We start from the raw sequence: 21,818 nt of genomic DNA, 5'->3' as shown, positions 1-21,818 counted from the left end.
GCTAAGTAGGCGGGAGAAAAGTTGTTGAATGAACGAAGGACTCATGGCTTCCGTGGCCTCTTTTTCATCAGCAAGTGAGCAAGCGCGCCTGTGTGGAAGGAGGCGTTATACACAGAACAGATGCATGGTGTGGCTAGTGAACCATGTATAGATGCTCAACAAAACTGTGATGCTCTAAATAAATATTTCTTGGCAGGAACAGCTGCTTCTGACAAAACAAAACAAAACAAAACAAACCAGACATTAAAACAAAACAAAGAAGCTAGACATCATGGCCAAAGAATGCAGAAAGGTGAAATGGTGTGTGCCCAACTCTTAATTTATAAAAATGACGGAGTGGAAATACAGAGAAGTCATTGCCATGGAAAGAAAAGTTGCACTAGAAGGGAAAGACCTGCCATGCCTCGCAGGGCCACAGGGGGAAGCCCCAGTGTTAGTCAGGAGACAGCAGCAAGGGTATGCATAGGGCACAGCCATTGTTACACTTTCTAAGGAAAGGCAGGGCCAGGAAAGGCTAGCAGTTGAATACTGGATAGTTTGAGTAATTCCAGCAGGCCTTGGGGCATAGGGCCCCCTCTGCATGTCTGGTTTCTGGCCCTCGGATGATTCAGGGCAGGACAAATCTTGGCCTTGTGTGTGAGAGCTAGACCAAACAGGATGTGTTTGGGAACATGGGCTTGGGTTAGGTTGGTTTATATAGGAACAAGGGACTCATCTGAAAGTTGTTCACTGTGTTAGGAATTAGCTAGCCTTGAAAGGCAGTCTCTACTCAGCCAGCAAGGCTCCCCAGAGATGTCAAAACATTGTAAAATATAGAAAATTTAAAAAATAGGATTATTAGGGCACCTGGGAGGCTCATTCATTTTGACCATCTGGCTTTGGCTGAGGTCATGGTCTCGGGGTTCATGGGTTCAGGCACCACGCTGACAGTAAGGAGCCTACTTGGGATTCTGTCTCTCTGCTCCTCTCCCACCTGCGTTCTCTCTCTCTCTCTCTCTCTCTCTCTCTCTCTTTCTCTCTCTCTCAAAATAAATAAATAAACTTAAAAAAATAGGATTAGTACATGAGGCTCAGGAGCTTAAAAGAAATGTGATGGCAAAGAAGTATATGACTGAGAAATTTAATCTATCCCCATTTACACAGTACCACTTTAGGTCTTGTATAAAATCTATGTATTAACTTGGAAAGCATGGCCCTCTTCACTTTATTTTAGACTTGTCTGGCCTCTCTATGTTTTAGGGTTAATAAGTTTTATCATTTTTGTCTGAGTAGCTTTTATTACCTAAATGCGATTATTCCCACTATACTCCTTCTTACTGTTATAAATAGGATTTTTCAAAATTATGTTTTCTTACACAACTCATTTATTGAAGTGAAATTAGTATTTTTGCAGATGTATGCAGTGTGTTGCAGTTTTGCAGAATTCATGATCTTTAACATCTCTAGTTTTAAAAACTTCTGCTATAAAAATTAAAATGTATACAAGTCCCCATCACCCACCTTCTACAATTATCAAAATTTTGCTTATCTTTTGTCTTCTGCTTTTCTACTATACATTCACGTTTTCTTCAGTTTTACATAAAATGCCCATCCATTTCCTACAGTTTTGTTGTTGTTGTTTGTTTTCTCTGAAGCTTCTGAATCTCTGGAATACTTTTTCCTTTCTCTTGCTTTATTGTTTTGGTTTGTTCTAGTAGTTTCCATGCTGCCTTTTTTTTCTCTGTTTTCAACTTTGAACAGAGTGATAATCTGTTTAGATTTAGGTTTTTTTTTTGTTTGTTTGTTTGTTTTTTTTTAGTGTTTGTTACCAAGCAGAGTGAGTGAGGATTTCCTGTGGTTTTGATTTCTGTCCAATGGCTTGATGGTCAGACCCTCCCTTAAAATATGTTACCTGGGGGCACCTGGGTGGCTCAGTCGATTAAGCATCCGACTTCTGGTTTCGGCTCAGGTCCTGATCTCATGACTGAGGCCATCAGTGAGGAGCCTGCTTGGGATTCTCTCCCCCTCTCTTTTTGCCCTCCCCCGCTCATGCTCTTTCTTTCTCTCAAAGTAATTGAAAACAAAAGTGTGATCTGGAGGGCAGACTGGTATGCACGTGTCTGGGCCTCTTTCCCAGTTCCTGACAGCTTTGTCTTTGTGCGCTTCTTGGCCTGCTGACAGTGCATCTCCCTCTTACTGCTGTTGCCGGCTTGTCTGTCAGTCTCAGCTAATCAAAGACATGAGGAATTGTGATTTGTAAAAATATGCTGTCCCAGTAAGATTTTCTTACTTCCTCCCCTAACTCCAAATCACACCTGCTTCCTCTCCTAACTCCAGGTTATACCAGGGTTATACTCAAGGACTAGTTTCCCCAAACTTTCTACACAGTTTATCATCATCATCATCATCATCATTTGAGATTCATGTGATTTAAATGCAAATACAACAAAGCAAAAATAAAAAAAAATAGTTACAGGTTTGATTTTTTTTTTTTTTTCTCTTTTGGTGGGGGGAGGAGCAACTTTGGGTGGAGGGAGACTGTGGACCCAGAGGCAAGAACGCTGCTCCTTCCAGCGGGAAGAAAGGGATTTTGTTTCTAAAGGATGTCAGGATTAGCTTATCCAAATCTTTCCTGTGCTATCTCAATATTTTACCAATACAAAGTTGTTATTATTGTTTATAATACCATATACTTTAAAGGAAATTCAGATGCTGTGAATAAAGAAGGAAGTGGCACTTTCTATTACCTACCAATTCTCCTGCTTCAGGTCTGAATATTCTTCCCCTAAAGCAGGTGGATGGGACTAATGGCTGACCCGAAATTAATGGTGCCTCCTGAACTACAACTCAACCGTGTCAGAGGCCCTGTGAGTTTGTGGCCAGGGCACCAGTTCCCCAACCCTAAACTATGACTGTCACTGGCTCCTCTCCCTCAAGGCTGTTACAACAGAATTAGAGGCTTATTTGTCACTGGTGGATTTCTTCCTATGACTTAGAGACTTGGGGGAATTCAATAACTTTTAATTTAGCTTCTTTGTCTTAGGTAAAGAGTTAGGAATATCCAAACATTCTTCTGGCCAGATCAGGGTCTAACCTCTACTGATTATCTCCCCCTTAGGTGTTCATGTTAACCCAAATATACTCAACATCTCACCTAAACACAATCAATATGATCTCATTTTTTTTTCTGTAAGGCAAGAGGATCCTGACAGTATTGTCCGGAAAATATTTCTTGACTGACCCATATTTTTTGTTCTCCCTCATTCCCACTCCCAGGATAAAAGAAGGGCAAACAAATTTTCAAACAATCTCCTGCAGAGACATTGCCCAGTTGTTTTTCTTTTAATTAGGTATAGAACCTGAGTTTCTAAGTTGGTGAACACATGGTACAGAGATATTAAATTTTAGTTTTTGGTATCCCCTACTTCTCTCTCTTCATATCAATTCATTTTTCATTTTTATATTTTGGTCATCCAAAATGCTTTAGCACCTGATTTTCTGTACTGTGTATCTCTAAGAATGTTACCTAAAACATTAATTGACATGACATTAATCTTGCTTATATTTATTTATTTTTTAAAAGTATTTTTAGGGGCATTTGGGTGGCTCAGTCTGTTAAACGTCCAGCCTCGGCTCAGGTCATGATCTCAGGGTGCATGAGTTCCAGCCCCACATCGGGCTCTCTGCTGTGCGCGTAGAGCCTGCTTCAGATCCTCTGTCCCTCTCTTTCTCTCTGCCCCTCCCCTGCTTGTGCACTCTCTCTGTCTCTCAAAAATAAATAAATAAAAGCTTCAAAAATGTTTTTTTAGTATTTCTTTTTTTTAAGTGTATTTATTTATTTTGAGAGAGACAGAGACAGCGTGAGTGGGGGAGCGGCAGAGACAGGGAGAGAAAGAATCCCAAGGAGGCTCTGCGCCATTAACACATTCCTTATTCATAATTGTCATTCTTCATTTATGTAGTGCTTTACACTTTGCAAAGAGATTTCACGTACATCATTATTATTCATTCACTCATATATTAAAAAATATCTAAATATTGGGACACCTGGGTGGTTCAGTTGGTTAAATGTCCGACATCAGCTCAGGTCATGCATGATCTCATGGTTCGTGGGTTTGAGCCCTGCATTGGGCTCTCCAGTGACAGCTCAAGATCCTGGAAACTGCTTCAGATTCTGTGTCTCCCTCTCTCTCTGCCCCCCTCCTGCTTGTGCTCTCTCTCTGTCTCTCAAAAATAAATAAACTTTTAAAAAAATTTAAAACAAAAAAATCTAAATATCTATGTATGTACCAGGCACTGTGGCTGGGCCCTGGGAATATAAAATGAAAAAGACATAGCTCCTGATCTCCAGGAGTTTATAAGCTCAATGAGGATGCACATAAGACAATAGACAGGATGTGATACTCAAAAGTAAACTTCTAATAATGGTTTGTTTTTTTATTTTTATTTATTATTATTTTTTAAATATTTATTTTTGAGAGAGACAGAGTGAGCATGTGTGCACGGGAGTGGGGGAGGGACAGAGAGAGAGGGAGAGAGAGAATCCCAAGCAGGCTCTGCACTGTCAGCATGGAGCCCATGTGGGGCTCAAACTCACAAACCATGAGATCGTGACCTGAGCCGGAATCAAGAGTTAGATGCTCAACTGACTTAGTCACCCAGGCACCCTAATAAATGGGTTGGTTTTTAAATAGATTTTTTTTTTAACTGGGAAGTATATATATTGACTGTGGACCCCAGAATTTTGACAGTTTTATTGTGTCTCTATGTGTATATGTATGTGAATGTATAAAAACTGAATAAATTAGCATTTTGGTTTATAAATTAGTGTCTTAAAAGCACAGCCAGAACTTAGTCTCTACCCGTTAACTGGACAAGTGTAAGGATCTGATCCTGAAACCTGAAGCCCATTTCCATGACCCCATATAATCCTACTAAGGCTCAGACAAACGGAGGAGCCCAGCCTGGTCAGTCAGCTGCCCCCTCTTTATTTCTGAACAATGGTGGTCAAGAATGCCAGACTATTAAAGGATTCCTGTAAAAAGTAAAACTTTTTTTTTCTTTGCTGGCATTCATGTTGTAACACACACATAAGGAATTAAGCTTCTTCCCATGTTGCTTTGTAACTTTGGCATCATTCAAAGTGGAAATGGATTCTGATGGCGTAAGTTATTTCCTGGCTGATAAACATCTTAAATAGAGAAGTGAGTCAGCAGAGCCCATGAAACTTATGAACCAAGGCCAGTCACAGGGGTAAAAGAGCTGCTTAATCTCAATATAATGTTCTCTTCAGGTCATTTCCCGTGAAACTGAGTGGAAATCCCCACACCTCTTGCTCAATTTGGCATCTGCAAGTTAAGGCAATAGTCCACTGGCATTACTGTGGTGATAGCTGTAGCTATTTGAATAATCACAGTACTTAATCCACTTTATTTTTATTTTAAAAAATTTTTTATGTTTATTTTTTTTTGAAAGAGAGAGAGTGACAGACTGTGAGCGGGGGAAGGGCTGAGAGAGAGGGAGACACAGAATCTGAAGCAGGTTCCAGGCTCTGAGCTGTCAGCACAGAGCCCGACCCAGGGCTCAAACTCACGAACTGAGCCAAAGTTGGATGCTTAACCGACTGGGCCACCCAGGTGCCCCATTACTTGATCCATTTTAGTTCGAACTTTTCCTTTATATACTTTCAGAAAGTATGAGTTGTTAGGAATATTGTAATATCCCGTTAAAAGGAAAGATGGTGAAAAAGACTCAGAGCCATACAAAACTAACTGCGCTTTTCATTCTAATTTGGGGTGTTTTGGAATGAAGCAGTCTTATGCTCTCAAAACAAAAAGGGTATGTGTTGGGGGAGACAGTGTGACTGCTTCTGAATGTCAGTAGGACTACTCATTAATCTGATTACCTATCTCACAGTCTATTTCTAAAAGTTACCCCATTTCTTTTCCTCCTTGCAAAGGAAAAGTAAACTTTAATTTCAAACCTGAATTTTTGTATTGAGAGAATACAGCAAAATTATTTCTCCAATTCTAAACCAATTAATTTTAAGTGCAGCTGGATGCCTGGTAAAGGAAAACTTGGAGATTATACTGCTGCTTGACTTGTCAGTGGATGCTGCAAATCTCTTACAGCAGAAATTACTCAAAGAAACCACTGAATGGGCCTTTGCTGGCTACAGAATTGTGACTTTTTTCTCTGTTGTCTGTGGAAAAGAATGTCACTGTATTCCCTGCCCCCCCTACCCCACTTTCCAGTTTCATAATGTGCATGGTTCCCAGGAGCAGATAGAAAATCTTGAGCAACTCAGGAACCTCTTTCTTTAGGGGTCCAACCTCTCCCTCCCACATTCAAGGTTAGGAAGTTTAGCAGGAGGGAAATTGCATGGCCCAGTTCAACTTAGTCGCAGGTGAGGCTGAGAGTTCCGGTTCTGTGCTGTAGAATAACCACGACGTGTGGCGAGGTAATCAGGGAGCTGGCCTCTGTGCTGGTAAAGTGAGCAGGAGAAGGGTACAGGTGTCAGTCTGTGAGGTGCCCAGTGCTGGAACCTGGCCTCACTCAGTTTTCTCGGGGCAGACTTGCCTCCTGGGAAGTGGCTGCATTAAAGGAATGGCCGTCTTGAGAACTGCTGACGAACTTCACAGGGAGGCATAAGCTTGCCCTCTCTCCAGGATCTCTTTAGTTGAGACTGTAACAGCAAATGGAAAGTCCCTCACCCTCTTCTCAGGACGTCTGTGACACCGGCCCCCAGAGTGACCCTTCCAGGAGCAACTAATGCGGTGGTGACAGAGGCATCCTTCAGCCACAAATGTCAAGGGGGCTCAAGCTTCTCTCTCTCTCTCTCTGGACACTGTACTCATGCAGGGTTCCTGTATACTTAAAGGGGAGCAGAGCACCTCAAGGACACTGCGCTGGACTTGTAGTTTGGAGGGCTGAGCATTACATTTTTGGGGGAGTGCATTGTTCACACCTCCAACTGTGCAGTTGAATTAGTGAAGTTACACTGAGAAATGATTTATACATATAAGGGCAAATACACACCTAAAATCAGGCTTATTTCTTCCTGTTAAAAATAAGGGAAGAGACATCCTCCACCCTCCATTTTCTTAGAGCATTTACTTTAGAAAACTTGTAAGATCTTTCTTTGTTTCTTTGAAGCATATGCAAGTTGTTTTAAAAGTGAAGTAAGCCTGGGGCACCTGGGTGGCTCAGTCAGTGGGGCATCAGACTTCGGCTCAGGTCGTGATCTCATGGTTTGTGAGTTCGAGCCCCGCGTCAGGCTCTGTGCTGACAGCTCAGAGCCTGGAGCCTGCTTCGAATTCTGTGTCTCCTTCTCTCTCTGTTCCTCCCCTGCTCATGTTCTCTCTCCCTCTCAAAAATAAAGAAAAAAAATTTTTAAAGTGAAGTAAGCCTTTGGCCAGCTTTATGATCCAGGTAGGTCTTCCTCAAGGGTCTGGGGACCTCTTTGGAATAGTGCCCCTATCTCCCAGTTTCTTTGGGCCAGTAGGAGCCACGCTTCAGTGGCCTCCTGGCTACCGGTTGAAAAACTACCTCTTGTCATAAAAATGGAAGTTTGTTTTTTCTTTGTATAAAACCAATTCACTGACACAGATGGTCACCCCAATTACCAGGTGAGTTTAGGATGAACTATGCGTGGTAAATGGTGTTATCGTGTCCTCTTACATTGAGAACATGTACGTGATGGGCTGTACCTGTGTGGCTATAAAAGGGGGTGGAATTTCTTTATGTTTTTTTTCAATCTCTTAGTGGATTGCCCGGGATGTACATCACATTCTGGTTTAATGCTTATTCAATACCAAATTGTTTTCTTTCTCTTCCATTGCGGAGAGAAGATTTCTGGGTTGGGAGAAGATTTTGTCCTTAATTATATTTTCTCAGCACACAACTCAAGAGAACAATAGATGTGAAAAAAGAAAAGTTTGCATTGGATTGACTCCCTCAGGAGACTGGGCTTCTAATTTATTCCCTCAGACTTTATAAGAGAACTGCCTTATCTTTTAACTTTTGTCTCTTGGTTTCCCCCTGAGTTTCTCCCACCTTCTTATATTGCCTGTCTCCCTTTCATCCTGTTAAAAGATAACTTTCAAAAGAAGATAAAGTGAGGACTCTTTTACAGACATCAAAATAATCACACCTTACAGATTTTATTCTACTCATCAGTGAGGGAACTGGGGAGAGATTTTAGCTGTTCAAAAGAGAATCCAAAGAACAGAACATTTTTAGGTCAAGAATATTGAAATAAATGTGCAACTGGTAGCAAAATTGGTTTTTTCAGAAGGGAGGTGGGAAGTCAGTTTCTTTTCCACTGGACACGACAGAACTTGTGTGTATAGAGATATGAAAGATTTTGTATTGCTATCAGTTATCTGTACAACTTACAGAATGATAAAATAACTCCTCGGAATTGGAATCAGATAGCTGGAGCCATCTCTTTAAGACAGTGCAGTTTGATCTGGAAACAACCTAAGCGTCCATCAATAGATGAATGGATAAAGAAAAAGAGGTATGCATATACAAATACTAAGCCATAAGAAAGAATGAAATCTTGCCATTTGCAACAACATGGATGGACGGACCTTGTGGGCATTACGCTAAGTAGAATATGACAGAGAAAGACAGATATGTTTTCACTTATATGTGTAATATGGAAAAACAGCAACAACACCCAAGCTAATAGATACAGTGAACAGACTGGTGGTTGCCAGGGGGGGCAGGAGGTGGGGGTTGGTGGGGGAAATAGGTGAGGGGAGTCAAAAGGTACAAACTTCCAGTTATAAAATAAATAAGTCCTGGGGATATCATATACAACATAGCATGGCCACTACAGTTATGAATTCTGTACTGCATATTTGAAAGTTGCTAAGAGAGTGGATCTTAAAAGTTCTTATTATAAGAAAAAAGTTTCTGTAACCATGTATGGTGACAAATGTTAATTAGATTTATTGTGGTGATCATTTTGCAGTATGCAAATATCAGATCATTGTGTTGTATGCTTTAAAATAATATAATGTTATATATCAGTTACACCTCAATAAAAAAGACAATGCAATTCTCTACCCAACACGGATTTTTCCCTTCAGTCTTATTCTTCTTACTGTAAACAAAACAAAACAAAGCACATGTGATGACACTTTTGAGAAGTCGACAGTATGTAGTAATTGTTTCCTCTTTGTTTCTACCGAAAGAAGTCTCTTACCTTAAGTCTGATTAAAAATCACCATTTCCAGGAAGAGTCCACTGTTTAACCTTAGCTGTCTGGCTCCCCTGTTATTATTACCATTATCATTAAATAAGCATTTTTGTGTTTAATGTGCTGTTGCCTCTCTCCCTTCTGCTAACTCTCCTCCAGCCACAAGAGCCTCTTTCTCAGCCTCACACCCTCCAAGCTCTTTCCAGCCTCAGGGCCTTTACATTAGCTGTGTTCTTTGCTTAGCATGTACTTCCTTCCTCATAATCTTGGCATGGGACACTTTGTGTTGGCCCATTCTTATTTAAATTCCTACCTCTTCATAGAGGTACTTAATTTTCCACATAGCATTTTCCACTATCTGATTTTTTGATCTTTTTTTTTAAAAAAATGTGTCTAGTCTCATTTCCCCTCTGCTAGAATGTTAGCTTCTTGGGAACAGGGACCTGTTTCTCTCATTTGCTGAATCACAGTGCCTGTAGAAGAGCTTGGTTCATAGTAGGCCTTCAATAAATATTTGTCGGATGTATGAAAGATCCTCAAATAATTCTTGTTAGGTTGGTTTGTCTTCCTCTACCTGTGGGGAAAACTCACATGTGAGCCTCAGGGATGCAACACATGGCTTCCAACCTTGATGAGCTGGCTGGAAGGCAGTGAGGTGGAGAGGTGAGGTAGCAGATCAAAGACTGACAGACTACGAAGATGCGAAGGGACCATGAAACCGGGTTCTTATCTTCATGAAGCCACTAGCTGACAAGGCTTGTGATTTGGGCAGGCAGCCCAGGCTTAATCACTACTTAGAGGAGCAGGGAAACTACCTTATCCCTACTTCAGGTCGTGATTGCTTCCTCGAGCAGTTTGTGAGCACCTGCCATAGACTATACTAGCTTTTTTTGGAACCTCCACATTAGGAACTCCATTCATAGATAGATAGCAGTAGGAACTCAATTCATGGATATCTGTGTGGTCAAATGAAATAATGTCTGGCACATAATAGGCATTCAGTAGGGAGGGATTCCATTACCTCTTGCCTGGGTATAACCATTCCTGCCAGGGTGCCACGAGGGAAGAGTATAGTCTTTCTGGACATGAGAAGGTGAGCGAGCATATGAGGTGTCAACAAATGGGAAAGGAATGCTGCCCAGCAGGGCCACTGTGTTAGAGTTGTATGTCAATGTACCACCTGCACGGCTCTCCTTAGTGGCCGGGGGTCCAGCAGGTGGTGGTTCTCTCTCTTCTATAGTAAGTATTGAACCATGCAAGATCCTAAGGCTAGTAGCCACTGCTAAATGGTGACTAAAATCAAAAGTCACAGATGTTCCCCTCTGCTCCTCAGCTCAGAGCTGAAGCTATTGACTGGGGTCCTCAAGGCCTCAGAGAACTTGGAAGTTTGTGTATTTTATTAACCAACTTGTTCCATTTGTAAGAAAGTATTAAGCCCCAGAATCCGTATTTTGCCTTTTTCACTTACTCCTTTGTATTCATATATTGAGCCCTTGCTATGTTCTAGGTTTTGCACTAGGTGCTTGGCATACATCAGTGAATAAAACAGACACAGGTCCTTGCTTTTGTGAAGCCAACATTCTGTGGGGGAATCTCATAATAAACAATAGCATAGTGATTGTTAATTCTATAGTATATTGAAAGGTGATGGGCCTATAAATTAAAAGCAATGCCAAAAAAAAAAAAAAAAGCAATGCAATGTAAGGGGGATCAGTAGTCCCTGGGGGCGAGTGAGATAGGGTAAGTTATGGTATTAAAAAAATAGTCAGGGGAGTACCTGGTAGCTCAGTCGGTTAAGTGTCTGACTTTGGCTCATGATCATGTCATGATCTCATGGTTTGTGGGTTTGAGTCCCGCATCAGGCTCTGCGCTGATAGTTCAGAGCCTGGAGCCTATTTCTGATTCTGTGTTTCCCTCTCTCTCTACCCCTCCCCTGCTCATGTTCTGACTCCCTCTCTCTTTCTGTCTCAAAAATAAACATAAAAATAATACGACAAGCCTCATTGAAAAAGAGAGATTTCATGAAAGTCTTAAAGGAGGTAGGGAATTAGTCACTGGACCTTTGTGAAGAGAGAGTTCCAGGCAGAGAAAACAAGTAGATCCGAAGGTGCAAGTATGCTTGTTTGAGGAGCAGAGTGGCTGATGTGGCTGGAACTGATGGGTATGGAGGAGAGAAGGAGGAGACAAAATCAGAGAGGGGGACCAGATGGCATACGGCCTTGTAAGCTATTACAGTGCAATGAGAGCATTAGCAGGAAGGCAGGGTTTAGTGGTGTCAGAACAGCAGAGATGCCCGAGGGCACCATACAAGGTCTGTTTCTAGGAGGAGTGTTCCTTGACCATGCCCCAGAAGGTGCCTCTCAGGGGCTTCAACCACAAAGCATGGTCTGGAGGACATTAAGGGCTATAGGGCAAATATGAATGGAGGAAACTGATGGGGTTGTTTTCCATTTTAGACTAGTAAAGGGTGAGATGTCTCATAAGCATCCAAGTAGAAATGGTTAGTAGAGAGTTGAATATATGAGTCTGAAGTTCAGGAGAGATGTCTGGGCTTCAAACATAAATTTGAGAGTTAACATTTATGTGATATTTACTTATGATATGGACCTTCCTCTGACCAGGGAGCACTAACCTGTGATGATTCCCCCTTTCCTTTCTGGTTTTTCCTATTATCCTTTGGCCTTCCCTTTCCACCCTGACAATAATTCAGCCAAGGAGAGGAAGAGGACTCAGAGGAGAGACAATTTGGTTTGGAGGTACAGGATAAGTAGGCTACTCTCCTATAACCAGTACCCACTCTCCTTCCCCAAGAAAGGCAGTGGAGGAGATAAAGGTGGGAGGGGAACTAGTGAGATTTTTCTGGTTGAGGAGGTCATGGAAACCTGACTTCCCACCAAGCTGGGTTTTAGGGAGGGGTATAGGTTGATGCTCCCACCCCCAACATACACACAGATTGCTTTATAAGACATGAAATAGAGGGGATCTATCTACTCCTCCTCTTCTGAGTAGAGTCCTAGGAGTCATAGTGACAGTAAAAAAGAAATGGTTATATGGTATATCTGGTTAGATAAGACCTGATCAACCTCTCAGAGGTCTTTGAGCCCAGTGGGTCCAGAAAAACCAGAATATTTTCAGTGCACTCAGGAGTGTCACTGAAGTTGCCTGGATTCATTAGAATGCTTTTGAATTTTTTTAAAAAATGTTTATTTTGTGTGTGTGTGTGTATGTGTATGTGTATGTGTGTGTGTGTGTGTGTGTGTGTGTGTGAGAGAGAGAGAGAGAGAGAGAGAGAGCGAGCACAAGTGGGGGAAGAGCAGAGAGAGAGAGAGGGAGATACAGAATCCAAAGCAGGCTCAAGGTAGGAGTGATTTGATTAGGCACTGGCTCCATTGCTATTCTCATATGGGTGTTGGCTTTGTCCTCAGGCTGGCTTCCCTCCTAAGAGCAAAATGTGTGTATAAGTTTTAGGCCTCACATCTGCTGGTTCAGAAAGGAAACTTCTCTTCTCCCCATCATGAAAAAATAGTCCTGGACTTCTGTTTGGACCAACCTCAGTCATGTGCTTACCTCTGAAGAAGGATTGTGACTAAGGAATTGCCATCAAGGCAAGAAGGATGAGGTTATGCCTGAGTCAATCAGGATCCACCCATGGAACTTGCTGGGAGGGGTGGCAGTTTATGTCAATCCCACTGAAGTCACCTGTATGCTATGTAATGGAGGGATCACACGGATCCTGGAGAGGAAACCAATAAAGTCACCATGTAGATGGAGAAAGGCATACTCCTAACAGGTTTTGTGGACAGGAGTGAGGGCCTGCTCAGTAGCAACCTATGGACCAAAAGGAGATGATGGACATCTCGGCAGATGTGAGGATCTGTAGATAATGATCAAGGGCTAGATTCCATACCCATCCCATCGCTGACACCTTGGTATTATTCTCCCTGTGGAACTTAGATACAACTGTGGAGAAAGAGGGGCACCCAGCAATTACTAAAATTAAGTTTCTGCTGCTTCAGCAGAGTGAGAACTTGGGAGAAGTTAAAATAGAAAATAAGGTTGCATTTCTCACCCATCAAAGTTTATAGTCGCAGACTCCATACCTGCTACAATGATTAGCGCTGTGACCTTCAGAGATAACTTCCAGCAAATCCAGGTTCACAAGCTAGGAGGAAAGGGTTCTTCCTCACATTTGTCTATTGGAATTTTTGTCTTTCAAAGCTTAGCTTAAATTGCACTTGTTCTGTGATGACTTCCCCAACCAGCCAACCACAAGTTCTCTTCTCCTGTGCTTTGTTTCTACCCTTTGTGTTGCAGTGCATCTTTGGAAGTCCCAAGGCTCTGCCTGATGTGTGCCTCTGGTCTTAAAAGGCACTGTGTTCAGGATATGGTATCTGAGAACTTTCTGGAAATAATCTTCCCCTGGTTTTTTGTTTGTTTGTTTTGTTTTGTTTTGTTTGTTTGTTTTGGCCAGTGGCTTAAAAAAAATGAGTTAATGACTCTAAAAATATCTTGAAGACCATCTTGGAGTCTAAGAGGTGGAAACAGAGGTACTTCCTTTGTAGCTCAATTGAGGAGCTCTTTTGAGGTGGATAGAATTTCATGGCATCCTACCCCAAATTTAATGATTTCCTCTACCTTTGACTCTTTTTACTTTCTAGATTCCTGAACTGAGCTCTTTAAGATATACTTAACTTAAGTCCTATCATGGAGGTGAGGGCCTCTCCATGTGCAAACACATGACCATCGGGAGAAAAAAGAAAAAACAAAGACTGCATTTTGAATATGCTTTCAAATGTGAATAGAAGATTTTGTTTTGCTATATGGGTTTTGTGGGTCCAGAGACAATCATAAGCAGACTTACCAAACCGCAAACTGTGAATTGCTGTTTTCTGTTGACTGGGTTAAATTGGATTTCTTTTGTGCAACAAAAACAAGGGTTTAAAATTTAGAAAACAAACAAGCAAAATAAAACAGGCTTTTATGACCTGATGTTTTCTCATTCAATTATAAAGCCCATGTGTTGAGAAAAGATAGGGAAAAAGCAACATATGTCTAACAGCCAGAAAGAATTTTAGGAGAAGCAGTGATGTTTTTATTCCTCTAGACTGAGCAATAAGTTTACACACTGCAGGGAAAAAAAAATTACCTAAAGCAGGGTGCGTTTAGTGTTGTAGGAAGAAAGTCCCTACTTCTTCTGACAGATGATGTGTGTGTGCCTCCATGTGAGCTTAGTTGGAAATGGGTGGAGGGTACGTGGAAAATGTAAGAAAGGAGATAATATTTATTAGCTAGTATGTTCCAGGGCCAAATGCCACTGAGAGACTTATGTTATGTCATGTAATCTGTACAAATATCCTATCGGGTAGGTATTTCTTTTTATTTCCATTTTATATGTGAGGAAACCGAGCCTCTGAAAGATGTATCTGGGGCATACATTTCTTTGTGTACTTTGGTTATGGGGAAGGTCTCGGGTTTGGGACAAGATGCAAAACAAGGTCACACATCTCCAAAACCCATTCTCATTTCATCCCTTCATACCAGCTTTCTAAATATCCATGTTATATGATCAGAAGTCAAAATATAAGGAAACGAGATCAGGGAGTTTGAACAAAAGGGCACCACACAGTTTGTTAGTTTCTTAAACCTGATGAGGCCAGAGACAACTGGTCAGGGGTGATACAACAGAGCTGTTCTCAGATTCATTACTACATACTTTTATTATTTATTTATTTATTTATTTATTATTATTTTTTTTAATTTTTTTTTTTAACGTTTTTATTTATTTTTGAGACAGAGAGAGACAGAGCATGAACAGGGGAGGGTCAGCGAGAGGGAGACACAGAATCTGAAACAGGCTCCAGGCTCTGAGCTGTCAGCACAGAGCCCGACGCGGGGCTTGAACTCACGGACCGCGAGATCATGACCTGAGCCGAAGTCGGCCGCTTAACTGATTGAGCCACCCAGGCGCCCCTACATACTTTTATTTTTAATGTTTATTTATTTTGAGAGAGAGAGAGACCGAGTGTGCACATGAGCAATCGAGCAGGGGAGGGGCAGAGAGAGAGGGAGAGAGAGAGAATCCCAAGCAGGCTCCACACTGTCAGCACAGAACCATAGATGGGGCTTAATCCTATGAACCATGAGATCATGACCTGAGCAGAGATCAGGAGACGGAGGCTTAAGCAACTGAGCCACCTAAGTGCCCCACTGCACACTTTCTTAATCATTTTTTAAAATTTCATTATAAAAATGTTTAAGAATGTCAACTTTATTGAAATAAAGCTTACAGATAAGATGATGCATGATCAGATTTATTTTTCTATGACTCAAGTCTGTGACAAACACTGACTTCAGATTCTAGCCAATTAAAAAAGGGACCACACTATGTAAATAAGAGGAAAAGGAAATAAAATGTGTTTAATATGATCCCAGTTTTGTATTTTTTAAAAAACTACTCTCTCTATTAAGATCTGGTTAAGATTGGCTCCTACTCCCATTCAATGAATTGAAGAAAGTCCAGTGTTGTTCTGAAAGTTTCTTCAGATTCCTGACACTCACGGCCCCCTTTGGCTCTAAGCTCCTGCTTCCTCCAGTGGTGATTATCTTGATATCCATAGCATGTTACTCTTCTGCTCACACTGATTCAGATGTGAAATTCATCCACTCCCTGTAATTTTCACAAAAAAGGGGCTGCACAAAATGCTATGTGTTTAGCAGACTCTGTTAAAGTTATGGTGGTGGAGGCATTTACGTTAGAGTAATGCAATAGTTTTAAATTGTGTCTGTACTTCATCAATCCTAAAGTATGCAACTTTTCACATTGTAGTCTCTCTGAAATAAGAATGTGCTCTACAGGGCACCCAGGCTCAGTAGGTTAAGTGGAGTGCAGCTCCAGTCATGATCTTGCGGTTCATAAGTTCAAGCCCCACATTGGGCTCTGTACTGACAGCTTGGAGCCTGGAGCTTGCTTCGGATTCTGTGTCTCCCTCTCTCTCTGTCCCTCCCCCCGCTTATGATCTGTCTCTCTCTCAAAAATAAACAAACATTAAAAAAAGTTTTTTTTTTAAAAAGAATGTGCCTTACAATTGAAGGCATGTCATAATTTAATTGGCAATATCTTTTCTTTCATAGTGGTACATAAAATAATGATGCATTTTATAATCAGTGGCATCTTAGATTCAATGAAACAGGGAATTCTACTTCTCTGTTTTTCTTTTAATGTTTTTTTTTCACTTATTTTTGAGAGAGAGACAGAGTATGAGCGGGGAAGGGGCAGAGAGAGAGGGAGACACAGAATCCAAAGCAGGCTCCAGGCTCTGAGCTGTCAGCACAGAGCCTGATGCAGGGCTTGAACTCGTGAACCAAGAGATCATGCCCTAAGCTATAGTCAGAGCTTAACTGACTGAACCACCCAGGTGCCCCTACTTCTCTGTTTTTCAAAACTCCTCTGTTGATTTCTACCATTTGATCTCTACCTTCTTTCCCTGGTGCTTTGATCCAGTCTGGTGCCTCTATCACATTTCTTTAGCCCACTTCTGATTTTGGCAATAACTGCAGCAGATAGTTCCATGCCAGCTCATATTAAAAATATTGCCTTGAGTGTGTTGCATATCTTCCCATTTTCTCCTACAGATAAATCTGCGTAGCCAAGTACAGTTCAGAAGTGTGGGGGTTAACATCCCCAGGGCAACCTTCAACTAGTGGGTGTCAGAAGCTGGTGGGGAAATGCCCCTGCTTCCCTTCCTCCATGGGAATAATAAAGGGAGACATTCTTGCAAGCTTTTCTCTCAAGAGGTTCTGGAAAAATCAGGCCCACAGGGACAACACACCTTACACTAGCTTTTTCACCTCACGTTTCTCACTCCTGCTCCCTGGGATCACCTCTCAAATAAACTACCTGCACAGAAGTCCTTGTTTCTGGCTCTGTATTTGTTTTGTTTTGTTTTGGTGTGGGATGTGGGACTCAAGCTAGGGCCCTCTGTCCTCTCCCTTCCAGAGCTCCCTCTTTCCTTATGCAGAGCAATTCAGCTCTTTCCATTTCTTATATCCAGACCCACCCAGCACACACTCAACTTTTTTTTTTTTTTAATTTTTTTTTCAACGTTTTTTATTTATTTTTGAGACAGAGAGAGACAGAGCATGAACGGGGGAGGGGCAGAGAGAGAGGGAGACACAGAATCGGAAACAGGCTCCAGGCTCCGAGCCATCAGCCCAGAGCCTGACGCGGGGCTCGAACTCACGGACCGTGAGATCGTGACCTGGCTGAAGTCGGACGCTTAACCGACTGCGCCACCCAGGCGCCCCCACACTCAACTTTTGTATGTCTAAGATTTCACCTGCATCTTTGAAAGGATTGTTGTAAAAGTTTACCAGATTCTGTCCAGGGCAAGGGGTAGGGAGTTGTGTTTTGTTGTTGTTGTTGTTGTTGTTGTTGTTGTTGTTTTAGTTTTCTCAGCTTACATTCCTATAGAAAGAAAAAACTGTAAGGATCTTTACTAAAATGTCAATGGTTATCTGAAGATGGAAGGAGGGGTAGTTTAATTTTTTTTTCTCTTTGTTCCTTAGTATTTTCTAAAATTTCTGTAATGAATAGGTCTTAATTTTATATTAAGTTAAAATAAAAATGTGATCAAACTGAATTTTTTTCCTTTTAAAAAATAACATTGTTCAAGTTTATAATTTACATACCATGTATTCACCCATTTTAAGTATACAATTCAATGATTTGTAGTTTTAGATTTAGATTTACCAAGTTGAGTAGGGGCCACGGGCAGGCCACCCCAAAATGTACCACTTTGGCATGCAGATTATTTTGACTGAAAACAGTCAAGGCCCAAAAGACTCAGGAAGAAACTTTGAACTTCCTCCAATTGTCTAAAAAGAATTTAGATAGAGGAAGAGAGCTATCACCAAGAAGGGAGCCATCACCATGGATAACTACAGTATAATATGGACTAGGGGTTTTAAACAGGGAGGAATGTAGCAATCTATTTGTTAAAATTCCTCTCTATATCCCATTGTTTCTGAATGGCCCAGCAAATATTTGTTTACCAAACATGTACTTTTTTCATCTTCCTGTGAATTAATTTTCTTCCCTTTGAAATCCCAGACCCATGGCCCCCTCTCCTTAGTTCAAGATGACATATATACCTCATTTTGCCTGACTATCTTTGGAATCTCATATCTATGTGGATTCCCTGTACATATGAAATTAAATTTTATTTTCTTTTGTTAATCTGTCTCATGTCAGTTTTTTTCTTTTAGAACAAATGGGGGTGGGGCAGATGGAGAGGGAGATAAAATCTTAAGCAGGCTCCATGCCCATCGAAGAGCACAATGAGGGGCTCAGTTTCCTGATTGTGAGATCATGACCTGAGCCAAAATCAAGAATGGGATACTTAACTGAGTGAGGCACCGAGTCACCCGTGTCTCATGTCAGCTTAATTCTTAGAACAGCTAGGAGAAATCTGAAGGATAGAGTAAAATTTTTTCCTCCCCAACACGTACAACCATCACCATATCCAGTTTTAGAACATTTCCTTGTCTCTAATAAGATCCTTCATATCTGTTTACAGTTAATCCCCATTCCCACACTTAACCCTAAGGTAAACATGAATTTACTCTTCAGTCATTATGGATTTGCCTTTTCTGGACATTTCATATAAACAGAAGCATGTAATAGTTTGGCTTCTTTTATTTAGCATAATATTTTTAAAGTTTATTCATGTTGTAGCATGTATCTGTATTTTACTTTTTGCTTATTAGTGTTGGTATTCCATTATGGACATACCACATTTTGTTTATTCCTTCACCAGTTGATGGATGTCTGAGCTTTTTGACTAATTTTTTTTTTTACTATTAAAAAAATTTTTTTAATCTTTATTTAGTTTTGAGAGAGAGACAGAGTGTGAGTGGGGGAGGAACAGAGAGAGAGGGAGACACAGAATCCAAAGCAGGCTCCAGGCTCCAACCTGTTAGCACAGAGCCCGATGCGAGGCTTGAAGTCACAAACCATGAGATCATGACCTGAGCTGAAGTCGGCCGCTTAACCAACCGAGCCACCCAGGTGCCCCTTTTTTTGACTATTATAAATAATGGTGCTACAAATGTGAATGTACAAATTTTGTGTGAATATGTTTTATTTCTCTAGATATACAGGAATGCAATTTCTGGGTCAGTGAAAAATCTATATTTAACTTTAAAAGAGATGCAAAACTATTTTTCAAAGTGGCTGTACTACTTTATTTTTCCATCAGCAATGTATGAGAATTCCTATTTCTTCACATTCTTGCTGACACTTGTTATTATCTGTCTTCTGATCATAGCCATCCTGGTGGGCAGGAAGTGGTTTCTCATTGTGGTTTTAATGTGCATTTCTCTAATGACTAATGTTATTAAGCATCTTTTCATGTGCTTATGAGCTTTTGTACATCTTCTTTGGAGAAATATCTATTCAAATCTTTTGCCCATTTAAAAATTGGATTGTCTTCTCATTAAGTTGTAAGAGTTCTTTCTATATTCTGTATATAAATTTTCACCATATGTGTGATTTACAAATTTTCCTACTCTGTGGCTTGTCTTTTCATTTTCTTGCGATGTCTTTTGAGTGCAATTTTTTTTTAAATTTTGAAATAATGTAAGGTTCAGAGGAAGTTGCAAAGATAGTGCAGAGCAGTCCCATTATTCTTCACCCAATTTCACCCCCAAATTTTGAATTTTGATTAAGTCCAATTTACTAATTATTTTTTAATGGATTATGCTTCTTGAATTGTTTAAAATTTTTTTGCAAAAACCAAGGTCTTGACATTTTCTCCGATTTTATTTTTATAAGATTTATAGCTTTAGTTTTTGGTTTTTTTTAAAAGTAATCTCTGTGCCTAATGTGGGGCTTGAGCTTATGACTCTGAGGTCAAGAGTCCCATGTTCTATCAAATGAGCCAGCCAGGTGCCCCAGCTTTAGCTCTTACATTGATGTCTCTGATCCATTTTGAATTAATTTTTGTATATAGTGTGAGATAAGGGTCTACATTCATTATTTTGCATGTGGATATCCAGTTGTCCCAGCAGCATTTGTTGAAGACTCTTTCTATCAAACTGTCTTTATCAAAAATCAATTGGTCGGGTGGTGGGAGGGAGGGGACAATGGGTGATGGGCACTGAGGAGGGCACCTGTTGGGATGAGCACTGGGTGTTGTATGGAGACCAATTTGAAAATAAATTTCATTAAAAAAATAAAATAAAATTAACTACTGCTTGGTGTAGACCAAAAAAATCAATAGATTATAAATATATGAATTTATTTCTGAACTCTCAGGTCTGTTCTATTTATCTATGTTTATCCTTATGTCAGTTATCAAACTGTACTGATAACTGTAGCTTATATTATTTTAAAGATATTTTTTATTTTTTATTTTTTTTAATGTTTATTTATTTTTGAGACAGAGAGAGACAGAGCATGAGCAGGGAAGGGGCAGAGAGAGAGGGAGACACAGAATCTGAAGCAGGCTCCAGGCTCGGGGGTGTCAGCACAGAGCCCAACAAGGGGCTTGAGCTCGTCAACTGCGAGGTCATAACCTGAGCCGAAGTCAGATGCTCAACCGAGCCACCCAGGCGCCCCTTAACAATATTTTTTAAAATGTTTATTAATTTTGACAGAAAGAGTGAGCATGAGCAGAGGAGGGGCAGAGACAGAGAGAGAGAGAGAGAGAGAAGGAGAGAGAATCCCAGCTAGGCCCCGCACTGCCAGCACGGAGCCTAATATGGAGCTCAAACTCATGTACTGTGAGATCATGCCGTGAGCTGAAATTAAGAGTCTGATGCTCAACCAACTGAACCCCCCATATGCCCCAATTTATATTAAGTTTTAAGGTTAGGAAATGCAAAAGAAGTTCTTTTTCAACATTTTTTGGCTATTCTGTGTGTTCTGGGTTTCCATATACACTTTAGATACAGCTTGTTAATTTCTGCAAAAAAAAAAGGCCTGCTGGAATTTTGATAGACATTGAATTGAATCTATAGATCAATTTCAGGGGAACTGCCATTTTAACAATATTGAGTGTTCCAATCATTGAACATGGAATGTCTCTCCATTTATTAAGATCATATTTCATTTCCTTCAGTATTGTTTTGAAATTTTCATGTACAAGTCATGCACTTCTTTTGCTAATTTATTCATAAATATTTTATTCTTCTTAATATTGTGAATGGAATTGCTTTTCTTATTTTTTTCTGATTGTTCATTTTCATATATAGAAGTAAATTTATTTTCGTTTATTAATATTGTCTGAAACCTTACTCAACTTGCTTAATTAAAAAAAATTTTTTTTAATGTTTATTTATTTTTGAGAGAGAGAAAGAGAGAACACAAGCAGGGGAGGGGCAGTGAGAGAGGGAGACACAGAATTCGAAGCAGGCTCCAGGCTCTGAGCCATCAGCACAGAGCCCAATGCGGGGCTCGAGCCCACAAACTGTGAGATCATGACCTAAGCCAAAGTTGAACACTCAACCAACTGAGCCACCCAGGCGCCCCCCCTTATTAATTTTAATAGGGGTTTGTGTGCCTGTGTACATATTCCTTAGGATCTTCTGTATAGAAAGTCATGGTTTGTGCACATCTGGACAGTTTTACTTC

This window comes from Panthera uncia, chromosome D1 (assembly GCF_023721935.1).
Source record: "Panthera uncia isolate 11264 chromosome D1, Puncia_PCG_1.0, whole genome shotgun sequence".
In the NCBI taxonomy this organism is placed as follows: Eukaryota; Metazoa; Chordata; class Mammalia; order Carnivora; family Felidae; genus Panthera; species Panthera uncia.
The sequence above is the reverse complement of the archived record's forward strand: the minus strand, read 5'-3'. Positions refer to the sequence as shown.